The sequence below is a fragment of the Ovis canadensis genome, chromosome 23 (assembly GCF_042477335.2).
Source record: "Ovis canadensis isolate MfBH-ARS-UI-01 breed Bighorn chromosome 23, ARS-UI_OviCan_v2, whole genome shotgun sequence".
In the NCBI taxonomy this organism is placed as follows: domain Eukaryota; kingdom Metazoa; phylum Chordata; class Mammalia; order Artiodactyla; family Bovidae; genus Ovis; species Ovis canadensis.
Genome location: NC_091267.1, coordinates 75,569,972 through 75,592,679, shown reverse-complemented (window position 1 = coordinate 75,592,679; position 22,708 = coordinate 75,569,972).

Below are 22,708 nucleotides of genomic sequence, written 5' to 3'. Positions count from 1 at the left end.
ACACAGGCAGCACAACAGTCTGCTAAGCCAATAGTGAGTGTGTTCTCACAGCAGGATCCTCTACGACCCCCCCTCCCAGAGTAATGGAAATAAAAGCAAAAATAAACAAACAGTACCTAATTAAACTTAAAAGCTTTTCCACGATGAAGGAAACTATAAGCAAGGTGAAAAGACAGCCTTCAGAATGGGAGAAAATAATAGCAAATGAAGCAACTGACAAAGAATTAATCTCAAAAATATACAAGCAGCTCCTGCAGCTCAATTCCAGAAAAATAAACGACCCAATCAAAAAATGGGCCAAAGAACTAAACAGACATTTCTCCAAAGAAGACATACAGATGGCTAACAAACATGAAAAGATGCTCAACATCACTCCTTATCAGAGAAATGCAAATCAAAACCACAATAAGGTATCATTTCACGCCAGTCAGAATGGCTGCTATCCAAAAGTCTACAAGCAATAAATGCTGGAGAGGGTGTGGAGAAAAGGGAACCCTCTTACACTGTTGGTGGGAATGCAAACTAGTACAGCCACTATGGAGAACAGTCTGGAGATTCCTTTAAAAACTGGAAATAGAACTGCCATATGACCCAGCAATCCCAGTGCTGGGCATTCACACTGAGGAAACTAGAATTGAAAGAGACACGTGTACCCCAATGTTCATTGCAGCACTGTTTATAATAGCCAGGACATGGAAACAACCTAGATGTCCATCAGCAGATGAATGGATAAGAAAGCTGTGGTACATATACACAATGGAGTATTACTCAGCCATTACAAAGAATACATTTGAATCAGTTCTAATGAGGTGGATGAAACTGGAGCCTATTATACAGTGAAGTAAATCAGAAAGAAAAACACCAATACAGTATACTAACAAACACATATATATGGAATTTAGAAAGATGGTAACGATAACTCTGTATGCGAGACAGCAAAAGAGACACAGATGTACAGAGCAGTCTTTTGGACTCTATGGGAGAAGGTGAGGGTGGGATGATTTGAGAGAGTAGCATTGAAACATGTATATTATCATATGTGAAACAGATTGCCAGTCCAGGTTTGGTGCACGAGACAGGGTGCTCAGGGCTGGTGCACTGGGATGACCCTGAGGAATGGGGTGGGGAGGGAGGGGGAGGGGGATGCAGGATGGGGAACACTTGTACACCTGTGGCTGATTCATGTCAATGTATGTTAAAAACCACTACAATATTGTAAAGTAATTAGCCTCCAATTAAAATAAATAATTTTTTTAAAAGAAAGAAAAAAAGTGAACATATTAATACCTCGAACATTAGTCACTTTTATTTCCATTGAACCAAGGCTGTGAGATTTGATTCACACTCCATAGTGTCCAGTCTGACTTCTACCAACTTTGGTGAGTTTCTGCTACATAGAACCATACCCCTTCAAGTTGAACCTGCAACATAAAAATGTATGATTATTAATTAATTAACCTTGTGTGTTCCAGCTGTTTCATCTAGGTTGAGCTTCTGTCACCAGCTAGATTATATACTTCATTCCCTTTTAGCAGCAAGAACAGTGCTGAGCATCAAGTGAGTACTAAATATTTTTTGATGAATTTAATAAGATGCTAAAACTCTCTAGAAAGACCTTATAGTGTGATGAGCAAAGATGTGGATTCTGAGAGACTCCAAAAGTTTGATTTGGATCCTCTTCCTGCCATTTAGTGGGAAGCCCTGGTGGCTCAGACGGTAAAGAATACACCTGCCTATGAAGGAGAAGCAGGTTCGATTCCTGGGTCAGGAAGATCCTGTGGAGCAAGAAATGGCAACCCATTCCAGAATTCTTGCCTGGGAAATCCCATAGACAGAGGAGCCTGGTGGTCTTACAGTCCATGGGGCTGCAAAATAGTTGGACGCAACTTCATGATGAAACAGCAACAAAGATGCTATTTACTAATTGTATGTCCTGTCCTTGTGCTTAGTCACTCAGTCATGTCTGACTCTGAAACCCTGTGGACTATAACCCACTGGGCTCCTCTGTCCATGGGGATTCTCCAGGCAACAATGCTGGGATGGGTAATCTTATGCAAAGGCTTCAACTTCTCTGCGCTTACATTTCCTAACGGGCCCCACAGCTGGCACTGTGTATTTGCCTAGGCAAGAGCAGCTCATTGTTCACGTCTTTCTTGCTAATTTTTAGGATTATTCAGAGATTTCTTGATCTTGGGAAGAAGGATCTAGTTGTTGCTCATCTGGAGGGTGGATAGATAGCACAGTTTTAGTCAATGAGATGTGGGAGAAGCCTGCTGGGGAAAATCTGGGGAACTTTTTCCTTCCTGATAAGAGGGAGATATGTGAAGAGAACCCCCTGTTCTCTACACCACCCCCTCCTACCCAACTTTGAGCAGCGTTGTATGACAATGTGATACCGGGAAATGCTACAGCCATATGGCAACCACGGGGAAGGTGGAAAGACTTGTAGAGATACCAAGCCAGAAACCTGACCTCAGAGTTCCTAAGCCAGTGCTGGAAAGCACCTACCTCCGGTTTTTCCTCTTGTTGTTATTGTCATATTATATAATAAATAAATCTGTATTGTTTAGGCATTGTGAGACATCTTGGGTCCTTGTTTGCAGCCAAAAGCATTCCTAAAAGACACAGACTTTTCTGAAGATTGAATGAGCTACTGGCTGTCAAGTACTTAACATACTATCCTTTACATGGCATGTGCCCCATGGTGTTAGCTGGTATAACAGAGTGATCGCTGGTGTCCAGGTGTGGAAGTCACCACCCTGCCTAGATTAGAGCAATTTGATGAGATCAACATCCGAAAAAGACATTCACCAATCAAGCAACTGGAGAAAGTTGTAAAAGGCAATATATGATTCAGAACCACATTGAATAGGGCCAACAGTAGGAAGTGTCATAGGGAGGAGGGGAAAGCATTGAAGCTATGTGTGAGGACCGCAAGGAAAGGGTTGAGATAAATTTTAAAAATGAAGATTGAGAAGAAAAGGCACTGAAATCACCAAGTGGGGAGCACGCTGACTGGCCGTCCGAGGTCTGCCTGGAGCTCGTTGTCCAGAAGCTGGAGAGAGTGAAGGAGGCAGCGTGGCACGGAGGGGCCTTTAATGCTGGACGGAGTTGGGTGTTAGTCTAAAGGTGCGCTTTTGTGTTCAGTTGCCAAGTCTTGCCCAACTATTTGCAATCCCACGGACGGTAGCCCGCCAGGCTCCTCTGTCCATGGAATTTTCCAGGCAGGAACACTGGAATGGTTGCCATTTCCTTCTCCAGGGGATCTTCCTGACCCAGGGATGAAGCCCTCATCTCCTATGTGTCTTGCATTGGCAGGCAGTTTCTCTACCCATAAGCCACCAGGAAAACCCAGTCTAAAGGCAGCCTACTGCACACGCTGGAGAAGGGAAGTAACTTGTAAAAGGTGGCGTTTTACTGAGAAAACTCTGGGAAGTCTGGAAAAGAAAGAACCCAAAGGACGAAACACATCTTAGGGTACCCGTTTGAAAAGCACAGCTTCTATGAAGTGTCCCTTACTATTGTAAAATATATTTGATTTGGTTTTATGGTAAGATTAGTGACCCTAAGATAGTACATGTAACAATTGCAGAACAGATCACTTCTATGGAAGTAAAGAATAAAATGAACAGAATATCTTTCACCTTCTCATTTTCTTATTTTCTAGGAAATGTGCATATGATTATCTTCAGTAGAAAAAGGAAGGATATATAATTAAATATATAGTGTGATGTGAACTATGTATAATTAATGTGTGGAAAAATATGACTTGAAGGAAATATGTCAAAATGTAAGCAGTGATATATCTGCATTACAGCTTCATAGATGTTTGTCATTTTTTCATTTACTTTAGAAATTTTTACATATGCTATCATTGGTATGCATTTATTCTAAAATCAGCAATGTATTATCAAATTATCTATATTGAAGCGTTCATTTTCTTTCCAGTAGCACTGCAATGAATTATGTACAAAGTAGAAATAATATGCAGAATACCTCAAATAAGAAAGCAGCTTTACGAATACAGTTCTAATATTCCAATTTAGAGATGACATACCCTATCCTTTTTTTTTTTAGCACAAGTTCAACCGTGGTTGAATAGTGCTTGCAGTTACCTATTCAGAGCCCGCCTTCCTGCAGGTGGGTAAGCATCATGAGCCCCACAGCCACAGTCATCCTTCCTGACGGCCAGGATAGACACTTGGCTCAGACTCCTCCTCACTAAGTGCTTGTTAGATGACTTCTTCATCCTCAATGCACTGTGACGTCTTCCTGTTCCCTCCAACTTGAATGAGCAAACACTAACCCTTCCTACTTACCCTTTCCATGTGATTGGGGACTGTATGATTTAGAAAGATGTATCTACCCTGGCAGTAATGTCATTATTGAAGCTAACCAAAGGATAAGGAAAATGTAGGTCAGAAAGGAAGCCCTGTTTGACACAAAAGTCCATATAGTGGGACTTCCCTAGTGGTCCAGTGGTTAGGACTCTGAACTTCCACTGCAGGGGGCACAGGCTTGATCCCTGGTCCGGAAAATGAGATCCCGCATGCATGGTGCAGCCAAAACAATAAACAGCCCTTAAAGATAAGACATCATGCAGAGAGAGAAAATGTATGGAGGACCATGGACACCAGCTGAGCTCAGACAGCTCCAGCATCGGATGATTCCAACAAGTACCACTGGGATGAAAAAACATATCCAGATAACCCACAACACTGTAAGAAGAATAAATTATTTTTTTAAAACTCCATATAGTAATCTTACTTTATAAAATACTTTCAGTTAAATATATTAAAACATTGTTTTTATAACAAAGATCATTAAAACAAACTAGCCTGTGTGTTTAAATAGCCTGATTCACTTTAGAAATTTGAATAGTTGTTGCTGGGAGCAGGACCAGGTGTATATGAAAGCAGTTACCCCTGTAGTGTGAGTTTGGGGTCACCTTGACTGAAACACCCTCCAACATACATTCCTTGGAGTATCTTTACAAGAGAATAAACACCTCCTTTTACAATCGGCAATAAAAAATAGAGCATGTTAATGTCTCTTGGAAAGATGATACATGTTTTAAAATTCCTGCAGAGAGGGTTTTGATGGAGTGGAAGGAGACATGGTCTAGGAAGGAGTTTTGGGGTGTGTGAAGACAATAAGCAAGAGAATGAGATGGGGGCTAGGCCACAGAGAGCGACAATTCCAGAATCCAGGACAATAGCAAGCAAACCTCACGTATTTTAAGATGTTGCCCCAGGCTAGCCACAGGTGTGAGCAAGTTTGTACCGGAAACGAGCTTTGTTAGGGAGTGTAACGCCTCATCGGAGTATTTGTCCTGTTGCCAAGTGATAAACCCAACCTGGCTCCATGGTTGGTAGACTGTGGGAACACATATGCAAGGCTCTGCGATTCAGTGGTTTGAGAAAGTCAACAACCTCCCTAAGTCTTGTCATGACAAAAGCTTGCGAAGAGACTGCCTTTCCAGAGCAGCCTCAGAATGCATCGTGACGCATGCATTCGCTCACCTCACGCAGCAGGTGAAACTCTGCACTGACAATGCCGCGCGTCCCTCAGGGACCTAGTGATGTATTAGTGGGCTCCTGAGGCCACAGCGGCTTGCACCCGCCAACCCTACTGTCCTCGTGGACACTCCCCTACGAATGGGCGATTGTGTCACTTGACTCTCCTCGGTTCCCTCTCTCTCTTCTCTAGCATGCTCCTACTGCATCTCAGTCAAAGGCGTACGCCTGGTAAAAGCAAACACTTCAGTTTCAACCTCCATAAAACAGACACAGATGATAAATAACCACATCTTCATTTAAGGCACTCCAAAACTAGGTATCAGTTACTTTTGCTACACACTGTTATGAATTTCTGTATTTTTTCCCCTTGAGTAGATAAACGACCTGAGACCAGACTACATGCCTGACTCACAAGCACATCCAGATTTGGCCTCATATAAAATGACTAGGGGAGTCTTTTAATCTCTAGGAAGGACAGGGCAAGGAAAAGAATTGTGAGGCGGGGACGTGTTTTATCACAGGGTCAAGCCAGAGAACCCACATTGGCTTCAGATTATGATAGCCTTATCCAGACTTGCGTCAGATGAGGAGGAGGGAGAAGAAATTCTTGCTTAGTTCTTCCCTGTTCATTAGTCACAGTTCATGGACTGTACGGACAGCAGTCTGGGGATGTGAGTGGGATGTATGGATGACTGGGGAGGAGGAGGTGCGGGAAACAGCAAAGACTCCTACAACTCCATCTCCAGCCTTGACCTCTCCCAGACCTTGAGATGCCAAACCCAGCCTCTTAGGGACATCTCCACCAATTGACCATGGCCACTTGGGGTTCAGTGTGTCCAAAACTGGACATGTCATCTCCCCATCATCCTCCCAGACATGTGTCTCCTTATCTGCTCCCCAAGCACTCATCCTCCAAGCCAAGATCAAAGCCACATCCCTGATGCATTTCTTCTCATCCACTGTCTCATCTATCATTTAACAGATTTCCTAATTCCAGTTTTAGGATATTTTGAGTTGAATTCTCTTCTTTTTTCTCTTAAACTATTGCCCCGACTCAGATCTTCATCATCTCTGCCATGATCTACCTTTCATGTCTTGGTCTTTAAGCCACAGCTTATTGTATTTACAACGGAAATCTGACCCAGCCTTGACTCTTCAAATTCTTCAGTGAGTCCCCATTATGCTACCTGTCACTTAAGGCTTCCCTGGAGGCTCAGACAGTAAAGAATCTGCCTGTAATGCAGGAGACACAGGGGACATGGGTGTGATCCCTGGGTTGGGAAGATCCCCTAGAGAAGGAAATGGCAACCCATTCCAACATTCTTGCCTGGGAAATCCCATGGACAAAGGAGTCTGGTGGGCTATAGTCCAAAAAGGTTGCAAAGAATCAGACACGGTTGAGCACACACACACTCAATGTCCTGACTGGGTTCACATGAGTCTAAGACCATTTGTTACCTACCCCCTGCCTTCCTCTCAAACCACATTAAAGACTCTAGATAAGCTTTCATCATAACATTGGGAACCTTTTTGGCCAACCCCATAGCTGGCGCATAGTAAGTCCTCAAAATTAGTGATTACTATCGCATTCACCTCTCTCATGTACTTAGAAATTATATTAAAGGGCTATCTTTGCATATTTGTTTCCCCAGTAAGGCTCTTTCAGGGCATAAATTGGGTGTCTCATTTTTTAACTTGGTATAATATGTGCTCATTGTGGATATCTACTTACTGCTTTTTGAATTAAACTGAAAATGAGGTTTTGTGTCTCAATGCTGATCTTTTGTAGAACTACTGAATTACCTGAAGTATGGTTTTTTCTTCTTTCCCCTTCACTATGAGGATAGAAAATATCAACTTTAAAAAAATTCACAACCTAAGAGTTGCGTTTTATTTTGTGGGAATTTTGGGGACTTGAAGCCCATCTCAAGTAACCCTGAGAGAACTGCTCTCCAACAAGGTGATGGGGGAGAACCAGGTTATATGGAAGTTTTGCAACAAAGGGTAGGTAGTCTGAATGTCAAAAGATTATTGTTAATTTAAAAAAATCAGTATTCCAAGTTAAGGAATTTAGCACTTTTCTATATGTGGGAAGATGCAAGAGTCTGGGCTCACTGAAATCATTCCTTTGGTATGTATCTCAGCTATCTGGGGCCAGGATCCTGTGTTTTCACATCCTGAGCTTTCTCAGGGCTCACTGTAGGGAGTGGGTGCAGTCTGATTGCTGCTGGATGGCAGGCATTCTTTCCTCCCTGAGCTTCCCCAGGGCACACCAGCTCACCATCCATGGTGACTGCAATCTCTGGTGACTGGGACATTCTTTTTTTACCAATATGGCAGCAAATACTCCATTTTTCAAAAACTTAATATTCCAGGACAGAGAGTAGTTAAGAGTGAGCCCCATGAACTGGATGTGAGGTGAGTGCTGGGACCCTGGGTCTAGGAGCTCAGGGAATTTCAGGGGCAGGTAGGCAAAGGATCAGACATCTTTACTTTGTACTACAGGCATGGAAGGGAACAGGCCTGTGGAAGGGGAAACATCTCTACTCCAGAGTCTGAGTGAAGTTGGGACCCCAAGAGTCTAAACAGTGAGGAAGTAACAGAACTAAGGAAGGAGGCAAAGAACTAAGATGCTGAGAGTCAAGGCCACAGAAGGGGGGCTGCGCAGGGGAGACGTCTGCTCCACCTGCCCTTATCTCCTAAGTTTTGTGTTGGACACTTGACTCCAAACAGAAGCGAGTAAAACTTCCAATCGATAAAGGAATTTTTAAAGATGCTGCTAAACACCACCTTTTAGGTTATAGACTATGTGAGTTGGCAAGATTACTAGCTTCATTGAAAGAAATCAATGATTTATGAGTGAATGAATTGAATGAAATCAATGATTGAAAGAAATCAGTGGCAGTGAAGTGAATAAGCTAATGAGATCATACAAAGATCAGGACATCTCAGATTTCCATCAGGTCTGGACTTGTGATCACTTTTTTTTCCTGACATTTGCTTCTAGCTACTTACTCCATTCCTTCAGAGCCCGTGCTCATCTGAAGTCTGAGTCAAAGGAATGAATGTTCCCCAAAGTATATTGTGTCTCTGTGAATTTTGCTCTTATCTCCCTTCCAACACTATTTTAATCCTATTTCTTGGTAAATTCCATACTTGCCCCCATAAGCATGTTGCCTTAAAATTGGGTTGGCCAAGAAGTACATCATGGAAAACCACAAATGAAATTCTTGGCCAAGCCAGTTTGAAAGTGCTGGCTTATCTGTTCACATGCTGGCAGGACATGAGATTGAGTATAATAATCTAACTTTTCTTTAGTAGTTACAAACTCTTACTCCATAACCAATTCATGGAATTGTCCAGGCACACAGAAATTAGTTATGGAATAAGAGTTTGTAACTAAAGCTCATAACAAAATTTTTTTGGAGAACTCCACCATCAAGGAAGAGCCTTTGGTCACCATACTTGCCTAATAGTTGTGACCTCTGAGCCTGAATCTATGACTCACACTGAAATTATGCTGCATGACTTTCTAATATGGCATCACAAACTTGAAGCAAGATCCTCTTCCTTCGTATCATATCAGTGTGGAAATTTGCACACATGCCCTGCATTTCCAATGTTTGATACAGTCATCTAAAATATAATGAACAGTACTCATGAGGTCCAACAGCTTTGGATAAAATTATAAAGTAGGAGAGATTTGAAAATGTTTGCATGTTCTGTTTTCAGAACTATTGTTGTTATAAATGAAATGATGCAGGTGAAGCATGAAGAAAACATCTGAGCATATTAAACACCCAATATTGTTATTATTGGGGAAGGACATGCCAACCCACTCCAGTATTCTTGCCTGGAAAGTTCCATGGATATAGGAGCCTGGTGGGCTACAGTTCATGGGGTCACAAAGAGTTGGCCACAGCTGAGCAACTGAGCACATCGTTAGAGTATTATTAGCAATTATCTCTTGAGATATTAAGAGATATAATTAAGATATAATTATCTCTTAATTACAACAGTTGAGTGTTACACTGACATCTGATAATAGTTGTGTGATAATGGCTGGGTCATCTTAGGCTTTCTTTTCCACATTGTGGTGAAGTGAAGTGAAGTCGCTCAGTCGTGTCCAACTCTTTGCGACCCCATGGACTGTAGCCTACTACGCTCCTCCGTCCATGGGATTTTCCAGGCAAGAGTACTGGAGTGGGTTGCCATTTCCTTCTCCAGAGGATCTCCCTGACCCAGGGATCGAACCCAGGTCTCCCGCACTGCAGGCAGACGCTTTGCCCTCTGAGTCACCAGGGAAGTCCACCACATTGTGGTGGTCCCAAACAAATCATAAGTATTTCAATGTACATTGTGTTGGTTGCTCAGTCACGTCCAACTCTTTGCGACCCCATGGACTGTAGCCCACCAGGCTCCTCTGTCCATGGACCTCTCCAGGAAAGAATACTGAAATGGGCGGCATTTCCTTCTCCAGGGAAACTTCCCCACCCAGGGACTGAACCCAGGTCTCCACATGGCACGCAGATTCTCTACTATTTGAGCCACCAGGAAGCCTCATTAGTGCACGTTATCTTATTAAATATGTTCAGTGACTGTTTGACCAGATAAATCATTGTTTTACAGCTGAGGAATAAGATAGGAGAGCAGTCAAAGAATGTACCTCATAGTTAATGATGGCCAAAATTAAATTAAATCTAGATGTTTTAGGTCAATGCTCTTTTCACTTTTGAAATGTATGAGTCTGTATTTCTGTGATTATTTAAGGAACTACCAGGACCACCAGGATCAGACAATGTGGTATTCGCTCTTGACTTCCCCAGAGCCTGGCAAAGTCATTAGCAAATGGTAAGTCTTCAGTCAATATGCTAAGCTGGACCCTCCCAGGATATGTGACCTCTGGCAACACATTGTCTAACAACCCAACCTACTTACGGCTGGGGTTTTCTCTGCATTACATGCGGTCAGAAAGAGAGGTGGATAATTTCCCAGTATCTGATTAAACTTTTGCGTATAGGGTGGGGAGACTAGAATGAGGATAAAACTAAATGATCAATAAGCAGAAATCACTGGAGGGGTGAAGGTTAAGGGTGTTTGGTATTTCATGAGGGGCACAGTGACTTCACTTTTGTCTGAGTTTGGACAATATTATGAAAGGACCTTATTTTGTCTCATTTCTTTTCATGATCTCAGAGTGACTTGTCAGAGGTTGGTATCCCATGACATGGTAGTTTATGTCTAACAGGAGAGTAATATGACCTGGCTGTGTCAGACCAGCTTCTGAAATGTCAGGGGCTGCTGCTCTTTTCATTTGTATGTTTTCGTCCTGATGGTTAAACAGCAGTCATTCTGGAGAAAGACGTTTGCATGAATTGGAAGATGGCACAATATGCTAAGGTGCTACAATGAAAACTTCCCAACCCAGGGGTCGAACGCAGGTCTCCCACGTTGCCGGCAGGCGCCTTACCATCTGAGCCACCAGGGAAGTCCCAGCACACTGTGCCGTCTTCCGATTCATGTCAAGTGGCCGCACTGAGATGGCAAACTGCAGGAGATGGCGAGGGATAGAGAAGCCCGGCGTGCTGCACTCTATGGGGTCACGGCGTCGAAAGCGACTTGGCAACTGAGCAACGGCAACAACACAAAGCGCTGAAGAGATTATAAAAACACCATCTCGTGCTCACGGCTTTTAGCTGACTTGCTTGACTGAAAGAGATACAAGACACATAAAAATTTCCATTAGCTTCTGTTTACTGTGGATCCCTTCCCACCCTATCTTTTGCTTTTCTATCCCTACACTACTCTGAGTTTACACTCATCAGTCCCTTGTTTTATTTTTATGCCTTTACTACCTTAAAGTCTAATAACAGGTTGTTGAGTTTAGCTTATGTGTGAGCTTTATAAAAATTTGGCCCTATTTGTACATACCCTAGAGTCAGTTCAGTCGCTCAGTCGTGTCCGACTCTTTGCGACCCCATGAATTGCAGCATGCCAGGCCTCCCTGTCCATCACCAACTCCCGGAGTTCACTCAGACCCACGTCCATCGAGTCCGTGATGCCATCCAGCCATCTCATCCCCTGTCGTCCCCTTCTCCTCCTGCCCCCAATCCCTCCCAGCATCAGGGTCTTTTCCAATGAGTCAACTCTTCGCATGAGGTGGCCAAAGTACTGGAGCTTCAGCTTCAGCATCATTCCTTCCAAAGAAATCCCAGGGCTGATCTCCTTCAGAATGGACTGGTTGGATCTCCTTGCAGTCCAAGGGACTCTCAAGAGTCTTCTCCAACACCACAGTTCAAAAGCATCAATTCTTTGGCGCTCAGCCTTCTTCACAGTCCAACTCTCACATCCATACATGACTACTGGAAAAACCATAGCCTTGACTAGATGGACCTTAGTTGGCAAAGTAATGTCTCTGCTTTTGAATATGCTTTCTAGGTTGGTCATAACTTTTCTTCCAAGGAGTAAGCGTCTTTTAATTTCATGGCTGCAGTCACCATCTGCAGTGATTTTGGAGCCCAAAAAAATAAAGTCTGACACTGTTTCCACTGTTTCCCCATCTATTTGCCATAAAGTGATGGGGCCGGATGCCATGATCTTCGTTTTCTGAATGTTGAGTGGGTCTCAGCAAATGAAGAGCCGGAGAATCCCTAGATGCTTCAGTCTTTGTGAGCCTATGGTCTCTGCTGCCTCTACTCTGCTGTTGGGGTGGGAAGGCAGAGTGGGCTCACCCATGTTTGAACACAATTTAACTTAGAAAGCTCAGTCATGTCCGACTCTTGGAGGCCCCATGGATTGTAGCCTACAAGACTCCTCCATCCATGGAATTTTCCAGGTAAGAGAACTGGAGTGGGTTGCCATTTCTTTCTCCAGGGGATCCTCCCGACCCAAGGATGGAACCTGTGTCTCCCGCACTGCAAGCAGACACTTTTATCACCTGAGCCACCAGGGAAGCTGGTGAACTTAGAAAGCAGGTGATGGGCCGCGGACTGTAGTTAGCTGCTCTCGCTCCAGAGAGACTCTGAACACGTCAGAGTTTCTCTATGGTGTGTACAGAGCAATGCCAAATAGGTTACAAACTTTACATATGCCATCCAGTCTTCTGGACCTTGGTGACTCAACTCTACATTATTCAGCCGGGTTGCTTCCTGTAGGGATAGCCCACGTTTTCATTACTGCTCCACTGTGTTACAGTATCACTGATTATTTATCCATTCTGTTCTCAATACATATTTAATTTGTTTCTAGTGTTCATCTTCTGATGTGATTTTCTAAGATATATTCTCACCAACACTATACAAAGATATCTCTAATACACACTTCTCCAGTATTTGATATTGTCAAATTTCTTAATTTTTGACCATCTAACTTATAAAAAAAAAAGTAGGTCATTATTTGCATTTCCTTGATGACAGAGAGGTTGAACATTCTTTCATAATATTACAATGATGTGGACTTCCTTTTCCGTGAAATGCCTGTTTTTTTGTGTGTGTGGGGCAGAGCTTAGGAAGGCATTTTTTCTTTTTTCATTTTTAATTTATCTTTCTTTTATTGACTTGTTGGAGTTCTTTATACATATTTTCAGGTATATATGTTGCAGAAATCTTTTAATTTGTCTTTAAAAAATTTGTTTGTTTGTTTTGTTTGGCACTTTACATATGTCTATACTTTGTACATGCTTAGTGCTTTGTGTCTTTTTAAGGAAATCTTTTCTATCTCAAAGTCAGAAAGATATTCATAACTATAGTAAGTTCTAAAATTTTTGCCTGTGAGGAGGACTAGAGCTACTTGAAAAAAATGAGTGATTTCATATATAGGGCAGGAAATATACAAGATGAATCTGGAACATAATTGTCTTACCAGAAAAACAAGGAGGCCATCAAAGATACTAGGGTCATGTCAGAAGGACTCAAGCCAACTTGCAAAAATCTCCCACTGGCTAAACATAAGGCAACTTGAGGATGAAAAAATTATAATCACAGTAATAATGGAAACATTTCAAATATATTAAAATCCATGAGTTAAAATGATAGCTAAAGGAAATAGCACCAAAGAACGCAATCAGCAAAACTATTGAATTTCATGGGAGAATATGTAATAAAATCACTAATTTCCTTCAAAAACTATATTTCAAGGTCAAAAAAGGAGAAATCGAGGTTGAAAGAGAGAAGAGATATTTTTAAAGCAATTTGCAGATCTTACTTGGATTCTGATTTAAAACTGGCCAGTTATAAAAGGAGAAAATGGAGAGTCGAGTGGAGAAATTTAAACAGACATTGGCTTTTTGGATGATACGATTATTTGTTCATTGTGTTAAAGGATCTTGTATTTTGATTTTAAACGGTTTTTACCTTAGTGAGATGTGCTGAAATATTTGTGGATAAAATGACATGATACTTAGAATTTGCTTCAAAGTATTCCAAGCTGAGGGAAAAAGTGGAGTTTCGGTGAAACAAGAGGCCATAAGGTAATAATAACTAAAGCTAGTTGGTAAGCATACTGAGGTTCATTAAACTGTTGTCTCTACTTTTATGTATATTTGAATTTTTTCATAACAGAAATAAAATTCAACACCGTAAACCAATAAAAGAAGTTTTTTCAGCTACTCCATGGACCCATGTGAATCAGTGGGTAGAGGGTGAATGATCTGCTCTTTGCATTAGTTCCCAGACCAGGTGTAGCATCCTGTGTTACCTAAAAAAGAACATAAGGCAATGCTTGCACGCTAAGTGTTAATACAAGGTGTAATCCCAGGGCATCAAGAGGGAAGGAAGAAGGGAAGTGACACGGACAAAGAAGGAGAGCTGCCACCAAGAGGTTCATCACCTGGTCGGCCACAGCTTGAACACCCAGCCAGATGCCCATTCACACAGAGTGTCTCGGAGAAGCCGCAGGGGAAGAGCACACGCTGAAACAGCACATCAAGACAGAAGAGAGGCATTCACCAACGGGCCTACTCCAGTCTCCCGTCTCTCTCTGACCCAGGACTGTCCCATGGCACATGAATTCTTTCAGCTACTGGGCTGTGTTTCCCAGCCCCTCTGGACAAGTGCTGGGAGAAGTATCTCTAACACGGAAAGCACTATGACATTGTTCTCTTATTTTACATGCTTTCCTTAGATCTTCGTGGGTCCTAACCAGCTTTATTTTAGAATGGGGCATCAAAAAGCTGACTGCCAGTTCTGCCTAGAAGGGAACCTGGGAAGAGGGGAGGAAAGCGTTGAATGTAGGCTCGTCTAGCTGGACAACTCTTCAGGATGATCCCAATATTACTATCTTCAGATGTCTGCAGGACAGTGGCTGCCAGATTTCTGGGGTCCCGGGGAAGTCTGAAAAATTCAGAATTTAAACTTTCACTTGCTTGTCCTTTTTTATTAGGGCCACACTGCCCTTATCTATGTCTGCTGCAGTGCAATCTGGAGGTCACACGCTGTTTGACTCTCTAGAGAATCAACATTCAGATCACCTACCTTCCTTCCAGGCAGGGGAGGTGCAGTTTGCTGGCTGTGTGTAGTGTGGGAGAGGATCTGGATGGCAAACTGCTTCTTCAGCAGTCTACCACCCTTTCTATTTGTATGTTTGTTTGTTTGTTTTTCACTCAGTCCTGCATTTCTAACGTTCCCAGTGCTGATTTCCTTAGAGATATTCTATGGGCCCCAGCCTTCCCCATCCCTCACTTTCTAGGATTCAGCATTTTGGGTTCTGCTAAGTCAGTTACCATTCTTAATAACCAGCCCACTTTTTAACCTCCAAAAAGTTTTATGGCTGCTATATTCTCTGTAATTCTCTTTATCTCCCTAGATTAGTGCTTAGAAACAACAGCAGCAGCAACAAAAAGACTTTATGATTTTCTTGTGTGATTTTAGGAAAGATCTGAGGTTAAATGAGCATGTGTGACTGTTACCATCTTCAACCAAATGTCTCCCAGAATTTCCTACCGCAGCCTTCGGAGGCTATTTTAGGTGACTGACTCCACCGTGACTGATGGCAGAAAGTTTTCAGTGTTGTGGAAGAGACATTTTTGTGCTGGTTGAGGTCTTTTGGTGATCCATGTGTTTGACCCCAGAGATTTCCCCTCATGCATGCGTAGTGCCAGGCATGACTCCTTAGTGATACGTACCTGAGTCAAGTGAGTTACAGGCAATTTTTTAAATGCCTTTCAAGCTTAAGTTGTGGGGTCAGCTCTAAATCTTGCCTTATTTCATAGTTTGCTCTTTCCAATGTCCACACCCAAACCCTTCCCCCTTAGCTTCTCCCCCTGCCCTCCATCTCTTGATGGTCAGAAAGATAAGGGTTCCAGGTAGCAGAGTGAAAACTGTGGAGCCCGGGAATGTGGGACCTGCCAGCTCGGCACAGCGGAGCGTGGAGTAGAGAGGTGGGCCCTGACCCGCTTCCAACTAGGGCTGTGTTCTCTTTCCCTTGACTTCAGCCAGACCAGGGAATCTTCACACTAAGAAGCTCCCAAGTCCACCACATGGCAGCTCTGGTCTCAGTGCTTATTCCTGCCAGTCTAGGAGGTCAGCAAATCATTTTTTCAAGCAATCAGGGGCCAAGTTTCTTAGAAATTAGTGTGAATACAAACTTCTTGAAGATTTAATATCCCAATTCTGTTTAACTAGGTCTTCCGTGAGGCCTAAGACTCCACATGCCCAACAAACTCCTTGGTGATGGATCTTCGTTAGACCAGATGCTGCTCTTCTGAGGACCACACTTTGCAGAACATGACTCTGTTCACTCTTTCCTTCTGTAAAGCCTGTCTATGCCCTTCCATGCTGTGTGATGCCGTGGGCACTGCTGGCGCCTTGCCTGCATGCTCATCCCCAGCTCTGTGTGCTCTGCTGCTGATGGCTTGTATCTGCAACATTCAGAGAATTTCCACTGGGTGCTCAAGCCTTGTCTCCAGTACTGAGAGCTGGGAGGACAAGAGAATTTTACACCTCCTGTGGGTGGGCCGTAGCCAACAGCTGCCAGAGGTGAGAATCCAAAAGTTCAGCTCCTTTGCTTTGTTCTGATGTGGTGCAAACCCTGAAACTTAACCCCTTGGAGCTCCCCAGGAGATTAGACTGAGTCTGGGGCTTCACTTGAAATCCCACCCTTATTTGGACCCCTTTCCTTCCTCCCCTGTACCCTTTCTGGTTTCCCCTGGGGGTGCTTCCTTAAACAATTCACTTCTACAAAAATCTCAGGCTTAAGGTTTACTTTTGAGAAAACTTATCCCCTGAAGGGCATGGCAACCCACTCCAGTATTCTTGCTGGAGAATCCCACAGACAGATGAGCCTGGTGGGCTATAGTCCATAGGATCTCAAAGAGTCAGACACAACTGAATACTTAGCATGCACACACACAACCTATCAATAAAACAGGTGACTTTCTCCAAAATAGTTCTTAGACTGTAATGAAACCTAAGAAGAGAGGGATTATAGCAGAAAGTTTTCAAATTAAGAGATGGTGCAAGGACTTCACTGGTGATCCAGTGGTTAAAACTCTGAGCTTCCAGTGCAGGGGATGCTGGTTTGATCTCTGGTCCAGGAACTAAGACCCCACATGCCTCACAGCATGGTCAAAAATTTTTTTAAAAGAGAGCGATGGCTGGCTGCTGTTTTCCAGCACAGCACCTGACACATAGTGTTTCATTCGTTTGAGCTTGATAAAGTTCATTCCTGTATCAGGACCCACGAAGTGGAGACTGACCCGGCACCCAGCCCACGTCACAAACCTAAGCCTAGTCAGCCTCCACGTAGGGGCAACCCCTGTCAGGGGAAATCACCATCCACCAGTCACCGCCCTCCAGCCCAGCCATAGCTGGCTCACCTTCCCCTAGAAAATAGGACCTGCTGCCTTATAAGGAGATCCCTGACTTCCTGTCTGATAAAGTTCAGTTGTAACGTTGCCTCTTCCATTTACTGGATGATTGAATCAAATTTCTTGACAGACTTAATGGAAAACCCTTCTCTAATTTTTAAAATTATGTCATTTACTTATTTATCTTTGGCTGTGCTGTCTTTGTTGCTGCGTGCGCTTTTCTTTAGTTGTGACAAGCAGGGGCTCCCCAGCTGCAGTGTGCGGGCCTCTTGTTACAGGGGCTCCCCAGCTGCAGTGTGCGGGCCTCTTATTGAAGCGGCTCTTCCCCAGCTGCAGTGTGCGGCCCTCTTATTACAGCGGCTCCTCCCCAGCTGCAGTGTGCGGGCTTCTTAATGCAGCAGCTCCTCTTGCTGTGGAGCATGGGCTCCAGGGTGCACGTGCTTCAATGACTGTGGCACGTGGGCTCAGCAGTCGCAGCTCCCAGGCTCTAGAGCACGGGCTCAGTAGTTGCGGCACGCAGGTTTAGCTGGTCCATGGCTTGTGGGATGTTCCCAGATCAGGGGTTGAACCCTTGTCCCCTGCATTGGCAGGTGGCTTCTTTACCACTGAGCCGCCAGGGAAGCCCCTAAAAACCCTTATCTACTCTTTTGATGATGCAGTCAGGCCAAACCTGAGTCCTCTCTCAACATACCTGAATGTTACCAAGTCCAAGCTCACGCTGCTCATCATGAATGAGGCCAATAATTCTACAGACTAATTGGAATAATAACTTTACTCTAAAAGCTGGCAGACTGAGAAGACAGCAGACTCCTGTCTCAAAATAGCCAGCTTATCAGGGTCTGGATGCCAGTTTCTTTTCTAGAACAGAGATAGGAGGGGGTGGAAGATAGGAGGGGGATAGGAAGAGGGTAGAGGAAACAAATTATAAAGTCCATTTATTTTGCAAAATAGGAGAGGATGTATTAATGTCTTCTTTCCTACAGACATTCGCAGGTTGGCAGGTCAGGGGGTCTCTCTGTGAGTTGAACAAAGCCGCTTTAACAGTCACAAATAGGGGCAGGGTTCTCTGAGGTAGGCCATTATTTTTCGTTCAGTTGCTAAGTTGTGTCCAACTCTTTGAAATACCATGGACTGCAGAACGCTAGGCCTCTCTGATCTTCCCTGTATCCTACCGTTTGCTCAAATTCATAGCCATTAAATTGGTGATGCCATCCAACCATCTCATCCTCTGTCACCCTCTTATCCTCCTGCCCTGAATCTTTCCCAGTATCCAGGTCTTTTCCAATGAGTCATCCCTTCACATCAGGTGGCCAAAGTATTGGAGCTTCACCTTCAGCATCAGTCCTTCCAATGTGTATTCAGCGTTGATTTCCTTTAGGATTGATTGGTTTGATCTCCTTGCTGTCCAAGGGACTCTCAAGAGTCTTCTCCAGCAACACATTTTGAAAGCATCAATTCTTTGGTGCTTCAGGCCATTATGTATGATTATAGTAACAAAAGCAACCAAAAGCAAAGGTTAAAGTCAAAGAAGGGCTTCCCCGGTAGCACTAGTTGTAAAGAACCCACTTGTCAATGCAGGAGACCCAAGAGACGCGAGTTTGATCCCTGGGTCAGGAAGATCCTCTGGAGGAGAACGTGGCAACCCAATCCAGTATTTCTTGCCTGGAGAATCCCATGGACAGAAGAGCCTGGAGGGCTGCAGTCCATAGGGTCTCAAAGAGTCAGACCCGACTGAAGCAATTTAATACACATGCATGCAAATCAAAGAAATAGATCCGACATGGAGTCAAAACCGGCTCACCCCTGTTACATGAACAACTGCCTAGGCAGGGCCAGGCCACTAGCTCCTCGCCTCTAGCCACCCAGATGATAGCTGAGGATCTCTGGAGGCACAGAAGGCTCAGCACCATATATACCCAGACCCCGGCCCTTTAACAGAGGTCTGTGCTGAAGACTTGGTGGTCGGTACCCTTGCTCCCACCCTCCAGGCCTGCTCCAGGAAAGAGCTCCAGAGCATCTGGTCGTTGCCACATCCACCCTGAGTGCTGACCCAGCAGCTCCTCCCTGATGATAAGTTTCTGATCATGAGGAAAGACAGGAAGACCCCTCCACACGCAAAGCCCATTTCGTGCGGATTCGTAATGGCAACACATCATGCAGCTGCTGCGTCGTGGGGCAACCCAGCTGTGCCCGTACTCTCGCAACACTTTTGGAATTCAGGCCCAGCAAATGTGCATGTGGTAGGAAGCATACTCATTCTAAGGGAAGTTATTGGACACAGACCATTTTGAAGTAAATGTCTACACATCTGGGTTTTTTATGTTTTTTTTTTTTAATGACTGCATAGCAAAAGAAGAAATGGAAGTAAAAGTGAATGGTATTGTGAAATTTAAAAAAGTTTTCACAACATAAAAGTTGACAGTTACGTTTTATTCAGCAGGAATTTTTAGGACTTTGAGCCTGGGAGGCAGCGTCTTACTTAACCCAGAAAGAATTGCTCTGAGGAGGCACTGAGGGGAAAGACTGATTATATAGAGGTTTGGCAACAAAGGGCAGGTAGTTTGAATGTCAAAAGATTATTGTAAATTAAAGAAAACCAGATATCCCAAGTTAAGGAGTTTAGCACTTTTCTAGGTGTGGAAAGATGCAAGAGTCTGGACTCACTGAAATCATTCCTTTAATATGCATCTCAGCTATCTGGGGCCATGATCCTGTGTTCTCACATCCCGAGTTTCCTCGGGACTCGCTGTGGAGAGTGGCTGCCTGATGACTGCTAGATGGCAGGTATTCTCTCCTTCCTGAGTTTCTCTAGGGCTCCCCAGCTCACCTTCCCTGGCGGCTACAATCACTGATGATTGTGACATTCGTTGTTCACTGATATGAGATGGTTGGATGGCATCACCAACTCGATGGACATGAATTTGAGCAAGCTCCAGCAATTGGTGATGGACAGGAAAGCCTTATGTCCATGGGGTCACAAAGAGTCAGACACGACTGAGCGACTGAACTGATGGTAGGAAATATTCCATTCATCAGTATCACCCAGATAAAGCTCACTTGAGCTCCACGTGGGTAAAGGACATGCGTAGCCTACAGTGGGCTTTTGTCCAGATAGGCAGCAACCAGAAGCGATCACGAAGCAATCCCACCCTTTGCTTCCGTCTCTTGGAAGGACACTGAAGGGTCGCCACTTGGGAGCCCACAGCGCCATCTCGTAAGCCCCCTGCAGCCCTCCCAGCACTGGCCCTGCCCCCGGCATCTCCCTCTCACTCTGGGCTGCCGTCTCTCTCTACTCGCATCCCCTCAGACCTTTGGAAGTCCTCACTCCGCGGTTCACCCCGCTCTCTCTCTCCCTCCCTTTGCTTAGCCCTTGATTACATCAGTTAATTTACCCTCTGGCTTCTTGTCATTTCCTCTTTGTGACATGCATTAGTCAACTTTCCCTATCCGGAAGCCAAGCAACAAAACTCCCTATAAAACCAAAGCAAAGAAAGAGAAGGGAGTAGGGGTGGGAGATTGTGAACAATCACTCAGTAATAAACCTTCCACTAAATTTATTCACTTTATTCAGTAAAAATACTATAAATTTAAAAGTTAGCTTAAAATGAAAAGGAATACTGTATTAATCTAAAAGTATGATGCCATTTGTCATAAAGCTCTTCCATGAGCACAAACAGCTGCCAAACTATTTGCCTCTCCCTACCCCACCCAGTTCCTCCCAACTTGTTTAGACATATTTATGCCTCCCTCTCAGTTTTCAGACTTGTTTTTGCCCTTCATTCATTCTGGCAATTGTTAAATTTCACTTTTCAGGTTTTATTTTTTTTTAATACAGATTTTCCCACCTGGCTTCTAGTTCTTCCTGCTGTTTCTTTTTTATATTTTATACCATTTCCTGGGATGATAATGTCCCCTAACTCCTCACCACACACATTTGGATTCTCCACTCCAAATTCAAACCGGTATGAATGTACATGTCTGTCTTGTTCTTTGGGCAATGACCTTACAGTAAAAACAGATTTATCTTTGCTTTGAGTTAAGCAGGCCTTCAGTGAATGCTAAGTAAATTCTATTCCATTGAGTTATTTTTCAACGTACTGACTCAAGCCCTCCTCCTATCCAAAGCTGTGCTCCACATTTTTTGCACCTCCATTCCATATCTTCTCTGTGCACCCTTCAGGAACCACTTCATTTCTTCTTTTCTCCTTCCTAAGCCTGCAGCCCTCTTCCATCAATGCTGGGCCAGCATAACCACCTCATATGTGCTCCCCTAGTTTTGTAAAACTTTTTTCAGTAAAAAGAGCACAAGCTTTGATTAAATTAACAACAATAATACACCAAAGTGACAGCCGCTGAGTATCTACCATGTGCGTTCACAGTAGAAAGCAATTTGCATGTATTATCTAATTTAAAGCACACAATAATCTTCTGCGTATGTACTGTTACTACTCCCTTTCATAGAGGAGAAAACCGAAGCTTAAAGATTTTAAGGCATTTACTGAGGGTTACACAGTTGGCTATGTCAAACCTATTACTTTTCCAGTGGTCACGGATGGGTGTGAAAGCTGGACCATAAAGAAGGCTGAGACCGAAGAATTGATGCTTTTGAGCTGTGGTGTTAGAGAAGGCTCTTGAGAGTCCCTTGGACAGACAGGAGATCAAACCAGTTCTTCCTAAAGGAAATCAGTCCTGAATATTCATTGGAAGGACTGATGTTAAAGCTGAAACTCCAATACTTTGGCCACCTGGTGCAAAGAGCTGGCATATTGGAGAAGACCCTGATGCTGGGAAAGATTGAGGGCAGGAGGAGAGAGGACGACACAGGATGAGATGGTTGGATGGCATCATTGACTAGATGGACTGAGTTTGAGCAAGCTCTGGGAGTTGGTGATGGACAGGGAGGCCTTGTATGCTGCAGTCCACGGGGTCGCAAACAGTGACTGAAGTGGTGAAGAACCCGCCTGCCAGGGCAGGAGACGCAAGAGAAATGGTGTTGATCCCTGCGTCAAGGAGACCCCTTGAAGTGGGAAATGACAACCCACTCCAGTATTCTTACCTGGAGAATCCCGCGGACAGAGGAGCCTGGCAGGCATCAGTCCATGGGTTCACAAGGAGGTGGATGTGAATTAGCACAGCACACCACTCTTATTTAAGTCTCTTTAAACAATTTCAGCCTGTCCTGACTGTGTCTCAGTATTCAAATGTGGAGGATGTTTGTCAACCAAGAATTGTCTTTTCTCACCAACCATGGAGAAGCCAAGTTTCATTTTCATTAAGGAAGAAGGATATTTTCATATTTGATCCTCACAGAGCACTTCTTGGCTTTTCCCAACTGGATTATCTGCTTCTCCTCCCCTCGATTGAAGACTTAAAGTATTCTATTCTT